Below are 14,556 nucleotides of genomic sequence, written 5' to 3'. Positions count from 1 at the left end.
AGAGGAGCTGAGAGGAGGGGAAAGGACGCCAAGCAGTGCTTCCAGGAGGAATAAATCTCGAGGAACTGAGCAACACTGAGGTCTGGTGAGGATCTCAACCCTGTTAAGTGACTTCCTACTCAGTCCAACCACAGGACAGTCTTGTTTCTCTCGTGTCAACCCCTCTCTGGATTTTGTTGGAGTATTCAAGTATAGTTTTATTTCAAGAAAGCACAATGAAGCTATTGGCACAGTTGGCTGAAAAATGCATTTTGGCCAAGGGTGTCAGCCCTTCAGGGAAGGGTCAACTGTTTCTTATAGAAATTTTCTATAGAAACAAGAACATTTTCTCCTATAAGCACATCTGAATTTTTCTTTTCATTAATGGAATGTTTCTAATTCATTGATAAGACTGTTCCTTTTTCATCAACGTGGACAGGTTTACTTTTCCAAAGCCAAGTGACTAGAATCATTTAATGTCACTTGTCCCTCTACTCTTTCCTCTCTGGGGACCCCCACGCCTCATTTTTGCCCCACATTGCTGACAGCATCTTGTCTGTGCCCAAGTGTTCTTAGGATTCTGTCCCGGAAGCCCAGAAAGGAGACAGTGGAGGGACAAATGGCCTTGTCCGGAGTGGGCCATCTAAACAAAACCAGAGAATTATCTGTTAGGGATTTCAACTACAAGAATGACTCACAATAAGAAAAAAACACCAAACATTTGAAAACCGCCAACAAAATGAGACAAATTATAAAACTCCAGACTCAATAAACTGAAAAACTTACATCTGAGAAAATAATTAATAGAGAAATTGGGACAGGATTTTAAAATAAATATAATTAATATCTTCCAAGAGATAACAGAGTATTGCATCCAAGAAATCAGAACCGAGGTCTTTCGTTTATACATTCATTGATTCCATCAGTATTTAGTGAGTTCCTACTATGTGTTAGGCACAGTTGAAGCACTGAAGAATTAACAGTAGACAAAGCTAAGTCTTGGTCCCCATGGAGTTCAAAGTCTATTTAGGGGAGACAAAAAAAAAGCCCAGTGAGGGGCCAGCCCAGTGGCACAGCAGTTAAGTGCACAAGTTATGCTTTGGTGGCCTGGGGTTCGCCAGTTTGGATCCTGGATGCAGACATGGCACCACTTGACAAGCCATGCTGTGATAGGCATCCCACATAGAAAGTAGAGGAAGATGGGCATGGATGTTAGCTCAGGGCCAGTCTTCCTCAGCAAAAAGAGGAGGATTGGTGGCAGATGTTAGCTCAGGGCTTATCTTTCTCAAAAAAAAAAAAAAATCCAGTGAAATAAGTAAATATATAATATGTCAAGTGATGTGTGTTGTGGGGAGAAATAAGGCAGGGTAAGAGGTCAGGAGGTGCAGGGAAGGGGAGCGGCAACTATTTATATAGGATAGTCAGAAAAGGCCTCAAAGAAGTGAGGGAGTAGATGAGCCAAGTGGATACCAAGAGGAAGAAGGTTCTAGACAGAAAGAACAGCAAGTGCCAAGGCCATGAGTCAGAAGGATGTCTAAGCTCTTCAAGGAACAGCAGGAGCTGCGTGGTTGGAATAGGGTGAGCAAGGGTGAGAGTCTTAGAGAATAAATCAGAACCATAGAGGGCGGGCAGGGCAGATCATTTATGTTTTTGAAGGACTGGTTTTTACCCTGAGCAACAGAGGAAGCCATGGAGGGTTTTGGCAAAGAGCTGATCAGACTTGACTGAACACTCTAAAAGGAATAATTTGTACTGTTGTGGAAAGAATCGACTATAGAGGATGAGAAATGGAAACTAGGTAACCAATCAAGAGATTGTTGCAATAACCCAGGCAAGAAATAACGTGACTTGGAGCATTACCTCTTGAAGGTGGTGACAAATGGTCAACTTCTGGAAGTCTTTTGTAGGTAATGCCAACAACATTTGTTGATGTACTGGTTGTGAGTTGAGATAGAGAGAGAGGGATCACGAGACCTGAACAACTGCAAGAATAAGGAAGACTATAGAAAAAGAGGGATGGAGGGTAAGGACAACATCCTTGAGTGTGGGATCAAGAGTTTGGTTTTGGACATATGTTTGAGAAGGCTAGGAGACCTCCAAGTGGAGATGTTGAGTGGGAAGTCCAAAGTTTAGGAGAAAGAACAGATTGGAGATACACAGTCTTGAGACATCTTGAGTTCATCTAGGGAGTTCATGTAAACAAGGAGAGGAGAGGTCCCAGGACGGAGTCTTGGGCAAGTCCAACTTTTAGAGGCTGGGAGATGAGGAAGAACAGCACAAAGACTGTGAAGGAGCAGCCAGTGAAGTTGGAGGAGAACCAAAGAGAGTGTTGCCCCACAAGTGAGGGGAAGAGAGCACTTTTAGAGGCAGGAAGTGATCCTGTGTGAGAAATTCTGCTGATGCATGAACTAGGATGAGGACTCCAATTGATCATTGGATATACCAATGTGGAGGTCATTGGTGATGCTGATAAGAGCAAATTTGGTGGAGCATGGGGACAAAAGACCAGCTGGATGAGTCCGAGAGAGAATGGAGGAGAGGCATAGAGATAGGGAGTAGAGATGACTTCTATGAGGAGTTTCACCAAAGAGGGGATAATTAGTACAGTAACTGGAGGAGAATATGGAGTCAAGATAGTGGTGGGGTTTTTTTTGTTTTGTTTTTTTAAATGGGGTATATTATATCCTGCTAAGGAGAATGAGCCAGTAGAGAGAGGATTGACGATGTGGGAGAGAGAGAGACAGTGCCTGCCATGATGTCCTTGCATCAGTTATCAAAGAGAGAGTTTAAGAAAGAACCAACTGGAGATCTTTGAAATAAAAAATACAAAATTAAAAAAACAACCCCAGCACCACCAGCTCATTTTCTGAGTAGACCAGAAGAGTGAATGAATATGAAGAGCGAGCTGAGAGATTCTCCCAGAGTGCAGCACAAAGGAATAAAAATGGGAGTTCTAGAAGAAAAGTTAAGAGACGTGGACTAGAGGTTACAGAACTAGGAGAAAAGACAGGGAGAAGGAAGGGGAGCAACATGCAAAGACTTGATAGCTGGAGTTGTCGTAGAGCTGAGTGAAGTCTTGTGTCCAAAGGTTGAACAGACCCACTGGTCCGCCCAGGTTGGACAATAATAATAACAGTAGTAGCAACAACTCGTACATCAAAATATTACAGCGACATTTCAAGTTATCAAGAAGAAGGGAAAAAATGGAAAACTACTAGAGAGAGGCTGGTATAGCTCAGGTCACAAAGGGTCGTTGAGGTCAAGGAAAGAGTTTGAATTTTATTCCAAGAATAATGGAAGTCACTGAAGGATTTTAAGAAGCGGGGGACGGGGAGGCTGGCCCGGTGGCACAGCGGTTGAGTTCGCGTGTTCCGATTCTCAGTGGCCTGAGGTTCGCCGGTTCAGATCCCGGGTGTGGACATGGCACCGCTTGGCACACCATGCTGTGGTAGGCGTCCCACATATAAAGTAGAGGAAGATGGGCACAATGTTAGCTCAGGGCCAGGCTTCCTCAGCAAAAAAGAGGAGGACTGGCAGTAGTTAGCTCAGGGCTAATCTTCCTCAAAAAAAAAAAAAAAAGAAGAAGGGTGGGGTGTGTGTGACTAAATCTGATTTGTTACAAAGCTGTCTCCGGCTGCTGATGGAGAAGAGATGGTGAAAAGACTAGAAGGTTGGGGGTGTTAGTGAAAGCAGGGGAGCAGGCAAGGAGCTATTGGAATTGTGCTGTCAAGAGATGAACATCCTGACCCTTAACAGGAAGGGCTAGCATTTACTGAGAGCTTGTGAAGTGCTAAGCACCAGTCAAACACTTTACACGTGTCAACTTATTCAATCTTCACCACGACCCTTCTAGGATCTCCATTTGACAGATGAAGAAATTGATGCACAGAGAGATCAAGTAGGTTCCTGGAGGTCACCCAGCCAGAAGGAGGCAGAGATGGGATGTGAACCTGGGTAGTCTGGCTCCAGAGCCCTGGCTTTTAATCAATACCCTGTAGGGCTCTGGACTAGAGTCGTAATAATGGAGCCTGGAGAAAAGGATGGGTTTGAAAGAGGGCTTGGCGACAGCGGTGACAGGCTGGCGATCGGGGGAAGAGGGTGAGACGTGAATGAAGAGGAGGTGCTGTCTTTTCACCTTTTGCAGCTGGTGGTGCTCGTACTAACATCATTTCCCGCTCCTGCTTGAAGCTCTGATTGCTCCCCACTGGATTTAGAATGAAGCCACACGCTTCCTCCGCGGCTTCTAAGTCTGTGCTAAAAACTCCGCCCAAAAGGTGACCAGTGTTCAGTCTGGCCAGGACCAAAGGGTTTCAAGGATGCGGGACTTTGGGGTTTAAAACCTGGAAAGTTCCAGACAAGGTAGGATGAGTTGGTCACCCTCCTGCCACTCTGCTGCCTCATCCTGCCCAGCCAAACTGGCCTTCATTTAGGTGAATGGGACTCTCCCCCCTGGAGCCTTTGCACGTGTCCTTCCTGCAGGTGGAGAGCTGTCTGCCACTTTGCACAGCTGCTGCTTCAGTCCTCTGCTCTCAGCTTCAATGTCACCCCCAAAGTGGCCTTTCTGATCACCTGATCTCATGTAGCCCACCATCAGCTGTTCCTCCCACTCTGCAGAACTTATCACAGGTTCAATGCCCTCACAGAATTATCTGATTACTGCTGTGCTCTATTATAAGCTCCACGAGGGGAGAGGGTGAGTCTTTCTGTTCACCTGTGCAGAGCAGGTGCGTGGCAGTCATTGCAGGAAGGCTTCTGACCACTCAGTACCAGAACTTGACCACAATTACAGTGAGGGACATTTTACGTGAGTATCAGGAAAGGCTTCCTTACTGGAAGCTCCGAGAAAATGTTACCAAGAGAGCTGCAGCAAAAGCACGTTTAGAAATTAAGGCTTGTAACTTTGTTCTTAGCATTTCTTCCCTCTTCTCCTGCTCTCTCACCTGCATTTGTGTCAGGTGAGGAGAGAGCCAAGAGCCCCAAATGGTTCTCCGGCTTGGGGATGGGAGAGATTATAAATTCTGCAGGCTGTTTTCTGCCTGACATGTTCCTTCTACTTGTCCCTGTTGGAGACAGCACAACTGAAATTTGAGGAAGCCACTGCTTGGAGTTACCCGTATGGCTGCTCCGTTTCATTCAGGTCACAGACAAAAGCAGGTAGGATTAACATGCTGTTTAACTTTTCTTTGATATGGGCAAGTCCTGTGTAGTCTCATCTTTTTGTTTTTGATTAGCTTCCTCTTTTAGCTGAGGAAGACTGGCCCTGAGCTAACACCCATGCCCATCTTCCTCCATTTTATGTGGGACGCCTGCCACAGCATGGCTTGACAAGTGGTGCCATGTCCACACCCAGGATCCGAACCAGAGAACCCCAGGCAGCCGAAGTGGAAAGTGTGCACTTAACTGCTATGCCACTAGGCTGGCCCCTATGTAGTCTTGTTTTTGTACTATTTTAAAACTTAACTCTCACTCATAACAGTGAAAAATTGGAAACCAAATCCAAATCTAATAATATTTGATGGGGTAGATGAATTTTGGCACACCCCTAGAGTGGAATGCTCTGGAACCATTAAACACAATTAGGTAGATCTATGTTTACTGACATGGAAACATGTTCGTGATAAATTGGTAAATAAAAAGGAAAAAACAAAAAGCCCAGAAGGAAATACACAGAAACGTCCACAGATGGGATCTCTGAACAGTGAAATAATAGATTTTTATTTTCTTCTTTGTTTTGTCTTTTTGAATTTCTGCAGTGAGCATGTATTGTTTTCATAACCAGTAGAGGAAACCTCTTCTCCTATATAGAATAAGATAAAAAGAAGTTTGAGAGAAAAAAATGCGTCTCCTAATACTTACTATTCTATAGAACTACCTTTAGTCTCCTAAGGCTTCAGAACGAGCCTGGTATATATATGTTATATATAATATATGTTCTTTGTAATATATTTCAGATCACATAAATGCAAATGTAGAAAACATTAAAATGTGCAGTATGGGAGATGCTTCATGATAAGGATGTTTACATACACATCTATATTATATATTATATATAATTCACATGCATACATCTTGCACTTTACTCAGTATGTGGTTTTGCTGAATTTATTTTTCCAAGTGAAACAATGCACACCCTGTTCAGATAATCAATTCATATTCTAATCCTCCTTGTCACACCTGAGCAGGAAGTGAACACCCACCAAAGGTCTTGAGTTGCTTTTTTTTTTTTTAATGAGACTTTTTTTCAAAGATTAAGCACCCAGCTGGCTGGCTCCACCAGGGACCACGGAACTCCTGGCAGCATCATTAGTACTTGTTACTCAAACACAAGCTTTCCTTAAGAGTGCCCCAAACACACCTGTGCTCCTGTCGTTTGATTGGTGCCTGTTCCAGCCCAATCAATCTCGGGGGCAGGGGTGGGTGTTGGGTTAGATAATGAACGATGAGCAAAGATGGTTTTAGAGATCTGGCTTTGCATCTTGACTGATGATACATTCTCAGCTCCAGTGCCTGTAAATAGACCTTCCCTTTGAGTCATTTTTTATTTTATTTTATTTATTTAGGTACAGCTCTGGTCTTTTCTCTCTCCCCTCCGTCCTCCTTCCTCAGCCTCTCTCCAACTCCATCTCCCTGTCTCTCTTTCTTTCTCTCAAGGGAGTGCTTATCGGCTGATTTCAGCAGCTGAGGAGTCTGCGTGAGCTGGCGATGGCACCCAGCTCTAGTTCAGGAGCCTTGGGAAGTTCCGGTGACTCAGACAAGACGGCTGGTTGGCATTGGGCCCTGGTTTCCCTGGAGTGGCTGGCAGAGCCTGGCAGCTGTCCCGCAGGTCAGGCCACTCTCCCCTACCACCATCCCAGGCTGGCCTGGCCCTTTCCTGAAAGTGGCCTTTGTGTAGGGGCTTCAACGACAAAGCCCCAGCATCAGTTTATCCCATCGTTAACTCCCTTTACACCAACTCACTCGGGCTAAGACAGCCAAGTGAGATCCCTGCCCTGGTCATTGTTCCTCTCTTACTTTATTTAATTATTTTCTTTTCACAAATGCGAAGTGTTTCCTAACGCCGGGCTCTGGTCCAAGCACTTTTATTTATCTCGTGCTCTTACCAACCCAAGGAGATAAGTATTAAAATTTTCCCCTATTGTGGTTGAACAAGAGGAAGCAGGATGTTAGCGATCTGCCCAAGACAACAACGTATAGTAAGTGCTGGAGGCACTGGATTCGGGAGCTCCTACATTTAACCCACGCGCCGTGTCCCTGGCTTCTCTGTAGCTCGGTCCAAACCACAGGGCCCACGATGCCTTCTGCTACAGCTGGGCTTCTTGGGAACAGCCGTCGGTTTCCATCAGTCCTTCCCCGAGGTTTTCAGGGAGGCGTTCTAAACGTGTGACTTGCTGAAGCTGCATTTCGGACCTGATCTCGCCTGGTGCAGGGAGTTCTGGGTGAACAAGCTTGTTCAGAAGGACAGCTTCTCCCTTGCGGTTTCAGAGCTCCCAGACACCCCAGGCACTTGGGGCCAGCGCAGGGAGCGGGTGCAGAAAACAAGCTCCAGGTCCAGGCCAACTACGAACTTGCTAGGTGACTTTCTGAAACACCCATTAATCTCCAGGGTCGGTGTTTATGTCGGCAAAGATGGGGAAACCACCATTTTAGTTAGCATCCTCAAGAGCGTAAAGATGAAGGCAGCTAATATTATAAAGGGCACACGATGCATGCTAGTCACTGTGCCAGCTAGATGTTTCCATGTTCCCCCATCTGGAGTTTGCAATGATCACGTGAAGATAAAAATCATGATCATAGAAAGGGAAGTATTTTACAAAATTAGGTACTGTGCAAATATAAGGAATTATTCTGATGTCTTAAAAGCCAGATTGATAGTAAAAAATGAATTGACTTCTGTAATGCCTTAAACAAATCTTCCTGGGAGAACGGAGCACAGGAGGACGTGTCCAGTGCCTGCGCTGTGTAGGGGTCGATAATTAATTAGAAGTAGATAACAGAGAATAGCTTCAGCATACAATCAAACTATGTGGTAAGATATTTCTCCTCTGAGTGTGTACTTAGGACTGAAGGCTACATCGTGTTACCCTGAAGTTGTCTGTCTCACTCTTTTGAGTTTTATTTGTATTAATTGCTCCCTTCTGAGATCTGTAACATTCTTCGGTCTTAGTTTTGGACACAAGAACATGTTTGGGAGTTTAAGAAATGAAAGTATTTCAAACAGAGAGATGGAGATTTCGAGCTGGGGCAGAGATTCACATCCCTGGATTTGATGAAGGGACAATTGACTCGGAGGCCTTCTGGAAAGATGGCCTTCACTAAAACCAACATGTTGTCCTATAACCCAATAAACTTAGGTACAATTCAATATGTGCTAAAGTAATTTTAGAAGCCATCATTCCATTTCAGCAGTAAATGCAGCTCCAAGTGGTATGAATGCCCCATTAAGATGATGTGGTGGGGAAAGTGAAAGAATCCTTTGGTACAATCAATTTATTTTAGTGTCCCAAATGTTCATAGTAACAGGAGCAAGCGTGGGTGCAGCTGCTGCTGTGGTCTGCCTCCTGTCACGGAGGGAAATTAATGGCCTCTCCTTAACCACCAACCTGCACTCCTTCCACGACAAAGGGTCCATCAATTTTCTCCAGAGAGTGGAATAGAACCCATATTTGGGTGTGTTGCAAATTAAACTTTTAATAGAAAACCAAGGAAAGGAGCTTTGCCCATTTATTTTGTGGGTTGTTGCTTTTGAAGAGGAGAAAGGTTTTGAGTGAAATAGTATAGGTAAGACCAGATGAGTCATTCCTTGAAAATCCTCCTTTTGAAATATTTGCGTGTTTTATTAAACTTGAGCTTTTTTTCCTATCCCACTTTGGTTTCCTCATTATTTTCCAAACAATCACAGGAAACTGCTTCTTTGCTGTTATTCTTTCTCCTCACAAACAAGTAGAACACTTCTGATCTATGCAAGCCATAGATTCATTTGTCACACCTGTCCTCTGAAGAAGAAATCATGGAGTAGGAAAAGGGTTAGAGCAGGAGAAATTTCCTTTTTTCTTTCTTTTTTTTTTTTTAAAGATTGGCACCTGGCTAATAACTTTTGCCAATCTTCCTTTTTCTTTTTGTTTAAGGATTGGCACCTGAGCTAACAACTGTTGCCAATCTTTTTTTTTCCTGCTTTATTTCCCAACCCCCCCCCCCCCCCCCACCCAGCGCCATACATAGTTGTATATCTTAGTTGCAGGTCCTTCTACTTGTGGGATGTGGGATGCCACCTCAACGTCACCTGACGAGCAGTGCCATGTCCGCGCCCAGGATCTGAACCCTGGGCCGCTGCAGCGGAGCACATGAACATAACCACTCGGCCACGGAGCCAGCCCCAGGAGAAATTTTCAAAGGAGGATGGTCCAATTACATGGCTTTTAAACTGCTAAAGTCTTTACTTTCTAATAGTAAATAAAACGGAGGTTAAATATGGCATGTTAAAAATGGAGCAAGATGTAAAGAATTTTTCTCTTTTTCCACGAGGAGAAAGAGAAATTTATATTTCATTTAATCTCTTCCCTTTTCTCTGACATACTCTATACTCTATTGCTGTAAATGAAAAAAAGACCAAGTGTTATATTTCGTCACATGGTCTTAGAATTATTGAAAACTGACAAACAGATGTAAAAAATGGCTCTCATCTTCTGACATACAAATAGGAGTTTTATTTATACACGTAGAATTCCGTAATTACAGAATTGACAAGGCGTGGACTTACTTTTGCAAAGACACAGAAAGTAGCAAATTTATGGCATTTTTCAGCCGGCACAGCTCACATGCACTCAAATGATGGATGAGATTTAGTGGGAAAACATAATATTGGAGCTCAGTTTTAACAGCCTTCTGAAGACCCACAAGAACACAGAGGAGGGAAATGTGGTAGAGAATGCTAGCTGCTCTAACACATGAACCCTGAAATCTCAGAGACTTAGCCCATAAAAGCTGATTTCTTGTCAACGTAAAGTCCAAAACAAATCTCAAATAGTGCATGGCCTTCCCCAAGGTCATTCAGGGTCCCAGGTGCCTTTGGCCTCATGGCTGCCTGCTCTGCCTTCAGTAGTAGATGGGAAAGAGGCTGTGTGTGGGGGGCTTGGATGCCTGGGTATCCATCACTTACACCTACATGTAACTGGCCAGTATTTAGCATATGGCTATGATACCTGCAAGAGAGTGGAAAATGTAGTTCAGCTGTGTTCTCAGGACTAAGGGGAAATGGGTTCAGTAGTCAGCTAGCCCAGTCTCTGCCACAGGGAACGGAGTTTGTGAGGATTAGGAAGGAGAAATCACAGTTTGAAGCAGATTCAAGAGTTAGGTCAAGACACCGTGGAAGAAGGACGTATCAAGAAGAAATGAAGATGTCCAGCACTGTCATGCAGCTAATGTATAGCAATGGCCATTGTTTCATGGCCCAAGACAGCATGTTAATTCTTTCTAGATGGGAATTTCCAATTGAATTTATTGTAAAGATTTTTTAATGGAAATGATACATTGTAGTGGTGAAAACAGGATTTTCTCTATAGCTGACATTGCTTGAACATATTATCCTATTACTGAACGCATATACCTAATTGTAATTCCATCCAAAGATAGATAAGCATTACTGCGTAGGCAATATACACTTATACCTAAAATTAATGAGACAGCAGCGGAATCATTACAGAATCAAATTCCCATCCACCTCTATTTTCAATTTTTCAGTAATGTAACTATGTTAAAGAAAATTTGGAAAATACAAGTGGTTAATATTTTATCCTGTTTTCTAGTCCATATAGTCAATTTTTTGCTTTTTTTTTTTTTTTTGAGGGAATATAAGAGCCTGCAGGAAAGAGACAGTGTAGCTGCGTTTATATTTTACCTGCAGCTTTGGTTTTTAGTCAATAATAAGAGAAAAAGTTACAGTTCCCCTTGCTTAGTATACATTGCGACAGCCTCGCCACCCCAGTAGAGGAATGGAAATCTTGGGCAAAACTGCCCTGTTCTCTTTGTGAGCTGTTGGTGATTTGGCGTGACACTCCCTCCCCCTCGAATGTCATGGTAACCGCTGTAGAGTTGACAGTGAGAAGACACCCTCCTCTTCGTCTTACTTAAATACCCTTTGTATGTATTCTTTGTGTTGTCCTTTTCCAACCTCACAGTATTTCCTGAGCACTTTCCCATGTCACTAAGCGTTCTTCAAAATTGAATTGTTAGTGGCTGCTGTGAGATAATAGAAAAGACATGGTCTCCGTCCTCAGCTCCTGACACAGGGCTCCTGAAACCCTTGTAATTTCGCAAGTGATAAGAGCACTGGGAGCATCTTTTGTTCTAACATTTGGTCTTTGACCCCATCTCTGACACAGAGTTCCCGAAACTCTTGTGATTTCCTGGGTGACAGGAGTGTCTTTTGTTCTGATGAGGTGACTCTGGGTGGGCTCCTGGATGAGGCTGGTTACCAGAAAGACCAAGCCATGATCAGAAGCTTGGAATTTTCAGGCCCACCCCCCATTCTCTTGCAAAGGGTGAGGGGCTGAAAATGGAGTTAATGGTTGATCACGCCTACGTGATGAAGCCTCCGTAAAAATCCTAAACACATGGGGTTCAAAGAACTGCCAGGTGGGTGAACACACCCACACTGGGAGGGGACACACCCCAGCTTCACGGGGGCAGAAGTCTCTGCGCTCAGGGCCCTCCCAGACCTCCCTCTCTGAATTTCTTCATCTGGCTGTCCATCTGTATCCCTCACCACATCGTTTAATCAACTGGTGACATAAGTGTTTCCCTGAGTTCTGTGAGCTACTCTAGCAAATTAATCGAAAGCAGGGCGAGGGTCATGGGAAACTCCGATTTGTAGCCAAATCAGACAGAGGTTGTGGGGAACCTGGGGACCTACTGCTTGCAAGTGGCATCTGAAGTGAGGGGTAGTTTCATGGGACCGAGCCCTTGACCTGTGGGATCTGACTCTATTTCCACGAAGATAGTGTCAGAACTGAGTTAAATTGTAGGACATCCAGCTGGTGTCATGGAGAATTGTTTGCTGTGGGGGAAAACCCCACACACTGGGGGACCAGAAGTGAAGTGTTCTGTGTAAGTAGTGAAGGAGACACACAGGAGAGAAACATACAGTAGGAAAGAACTAGGTTTTTCCCTACTCAGGAGGAAAACTGTGTTTTCTAATATTCCAGCTGCATAATGTACCATCATGTGGCTGTGTCAGCATTTAGCTAACCATTCCCTTGTAGTCGGACACTAAGCTTGTTTCCAGCTTTGTCTTTGTTATAAATGATACTGTGATAAATGCCACTGTAAATGAACATTTGTGTGCATTTCTAGAGCTTTCCGTATGATAAATTGCTAGAGGTGATACTAAGAAGGTCAAAGGGAATGAACACTCCTAAAGGATTTTATTGCTTATTGCTGAATTCCCAACCCTTAGGATATGAAACCCCTTGGCTGGCGGTGGTTGTGACTGTCTCCTCCAAATCTGAGCATCGTGAGTTTCAAAGCTTTACCGCGATTACCAAAACATCAAAAATTGCAATTGACGGGATCCAACCTACGGTTGTACAGTTTGACCTCACTCACCTCACCTAATCCTGACCATGTCTGATCCTGTCTTTATTTCAAATTTGATATTTTGTACCTCATGGATTATTTTTGCATTAATCTCGATTTTTAAAAAAATTGTATTACAATATGATTTATCTTGATCACTGAGGGGTTCTTTTGGGCACGACTTAACATTTTGTGCCTGAAGTGAGTGCCCCATTCATCTCCTTGACCCGGCCACGGCGATTTGAATCCAGGACCCACACCAGGCATTGTGGTGTGCCCAGGGACATTATGATATCTGAGGAGAAACACCTGAGCACCCGGATTACTAAGCAGATGCAACAATCAAGGACAATCAAACAGTGGAGGGCTGCAGGCCACCTCCTGTGAGGTGGCATGCACACTTGGTATTCCTAAACGCCTGGAAGTGGACCGGCCAAGGAGGGGCTCACGCCGGCTGGTGGCAGATAATGGAGGTCTCAGAACTTGCTCTGAAGCTTGAGCAGCAAACCTTTCTCTTCTCCTGATGCGAACTGCTCACAAAGGTTCCTCCTGAGACCCCCATGCCCTTCCCATCAGTTAAAAATACCATTTACTGGAGCCGTGTGCCCCTATTAGTTTTGGCTTTGATCTTTCTGCATCTAATCACAGACTAAAAGAGTGTCCATGCTGTTTGTGCTGATTTAACACCAAAGCAAACGAGGATTATCTCCCATACCCGTAATGACACCTCTCCATTGCCTGGCGTGGGGGAGGCAAAGGCTAATGGTTAGCAGAAAGGGCGTCACTGGCATATTGTGCAGGCTATCTGTGTTTAGGAGTCAAGTCTTCATTTTAATCCCAGAGTGTTTCTTGTGTAAACATACACACGGTTGTCAGTGCTCAAGGCTATGCAAAAAATGGCTATTACAAAATTATCCGTTACGTTAATTCACGGGACAGTAAATGATAGCTCGCATTCTTTAACTCAACATTCAGAATTTATGGAGCTTTTACTGTGGCCAGTCTCTGGGTAGACGGGGCGAGCAAAACAGCTGCTCTCTCTGCCCTTTGGAGTTGACAGTTGGGTGGGAGAGAGAGAGAATAAACAAATATGGTAATCACTTCCTGACTGCAAATTACAAGGAGGGTAAGGAAGGAGCAGAGCGCTCGGAGCGCCTTCTACTGGCTGGCGCTCTGCGGAGCGGTGCTGTCTTCATCCTCAGGATAACACTGTGAAGCGGGTATACTTTTCTGCCTTTAACTGATGAGAAAATAACAGCTGGGCTAGGCCAACAACGTGCCCTGGGTCTCCCAGAGCCAGGTGGGAGCAGAGGAGGGTTTATACTGGGGGAGCTGAGTGGAGGTGGTGCTCTTGTCTGATCTCAGCCTGAGCTGCCTCTCCAATGTCTGTTAGCCAACCTCCACCCTATCCTCCTTTTGAGCTTCTCAGAAGTTTGTAAATGACATTCCTGCCTCTCTGTCTTTGAGTCTGGAAACACCATGAGAACTGAACACAGGAGCCCAGCAGGGGGACATCACAATGTCCCTTTTGGGTAAAGCCCTTTGGAGATCACGGCTTTGCTAGGCAACTGAAATGCTTGTTTACACCCTCTGCTCTGCTCTGCTCATCCCAACTCCCTCCACTACACAGCTCTAGAGCTGGGGCAGGCCGCTGCGGGAATTGGGATCTTCAGAGGATGTATGTGTGTAGTCACCCAATATCACAGCCTCACGCTGACCCGCCACAGCGAGGGAAGAAAAGAGAACCCATGCAGAGTGCTTACAGATTTCCTGGACCAGCTCCACCCCATTGAGAAACAGGAACCAGGAACCACCGTGTGACCCGAGACTAGGTGACCTGCTCACTGCTCCTTGGTGCAGTGTCTGAAGGGCTGGCCCAACAGGTCTGGAGGTCCCTCCACCTGGAAATAGAAGAATCAGGGGAGGTGTTTTTCCCATCATACACCCATCTCCACGCATCCCCTTCTTGCTTGTAATAAATAAAATCCTATGCCTTCTGGGCAACTG

The 14,556-nt window shown here is 44.7% G+C and overlaps 1 protein-coding gene and 1 long non-coding RNA gene across 3 annotated transcripts in view; one reads left to right on the top strand and one right to left on the bottom strand.

The window, feature by feature from the left end:
• KAZN (kazrin, periplakin interacting protein) overlaps positions 1-14,556 on the top strand; it is a 1,019,918-nt gene that overhangs the window by 248,940 nt on the left and 756,422 nt on the right. The gene's annotated exons all lie outside the window — the stretch shown is intronic.
• LOC138921040 (uncharacterized) overlaps positions 10,795-14,556 on the bottom strand; it is a 37,605-nt gene continuing 33,843 nt past the window's right edge. Inside the window, exon 5 of the long non-coding RNA XR_011433207.1 lies at positions 10,795-14,450. This is a non-coding gene — a long non-coding RNA (uncharacterized lncRNA). The remainder of the gene's footprint in view (positions 14,451-14,556) is intronic.

Source organism: Equus caballus, chromosome 2 (genome assembly GCF_041296265.1).
Source record: "Equus caballus isolate H_3958 breed thoroughbred chromosome 2, TB-T2T, whole genome shotgun sequence".
Taxonomy (NCBI): domain Eukaryota; kingdom Metazoa; phylum Chordata; class Mammalia; order Perissodactyla; family Equidae; genus Equus; species Equus caballus.
Note: the sequence above shows the minus strand (reverse complement) of the source record. Positions and strands in the feature narration are given on the sequence as shown.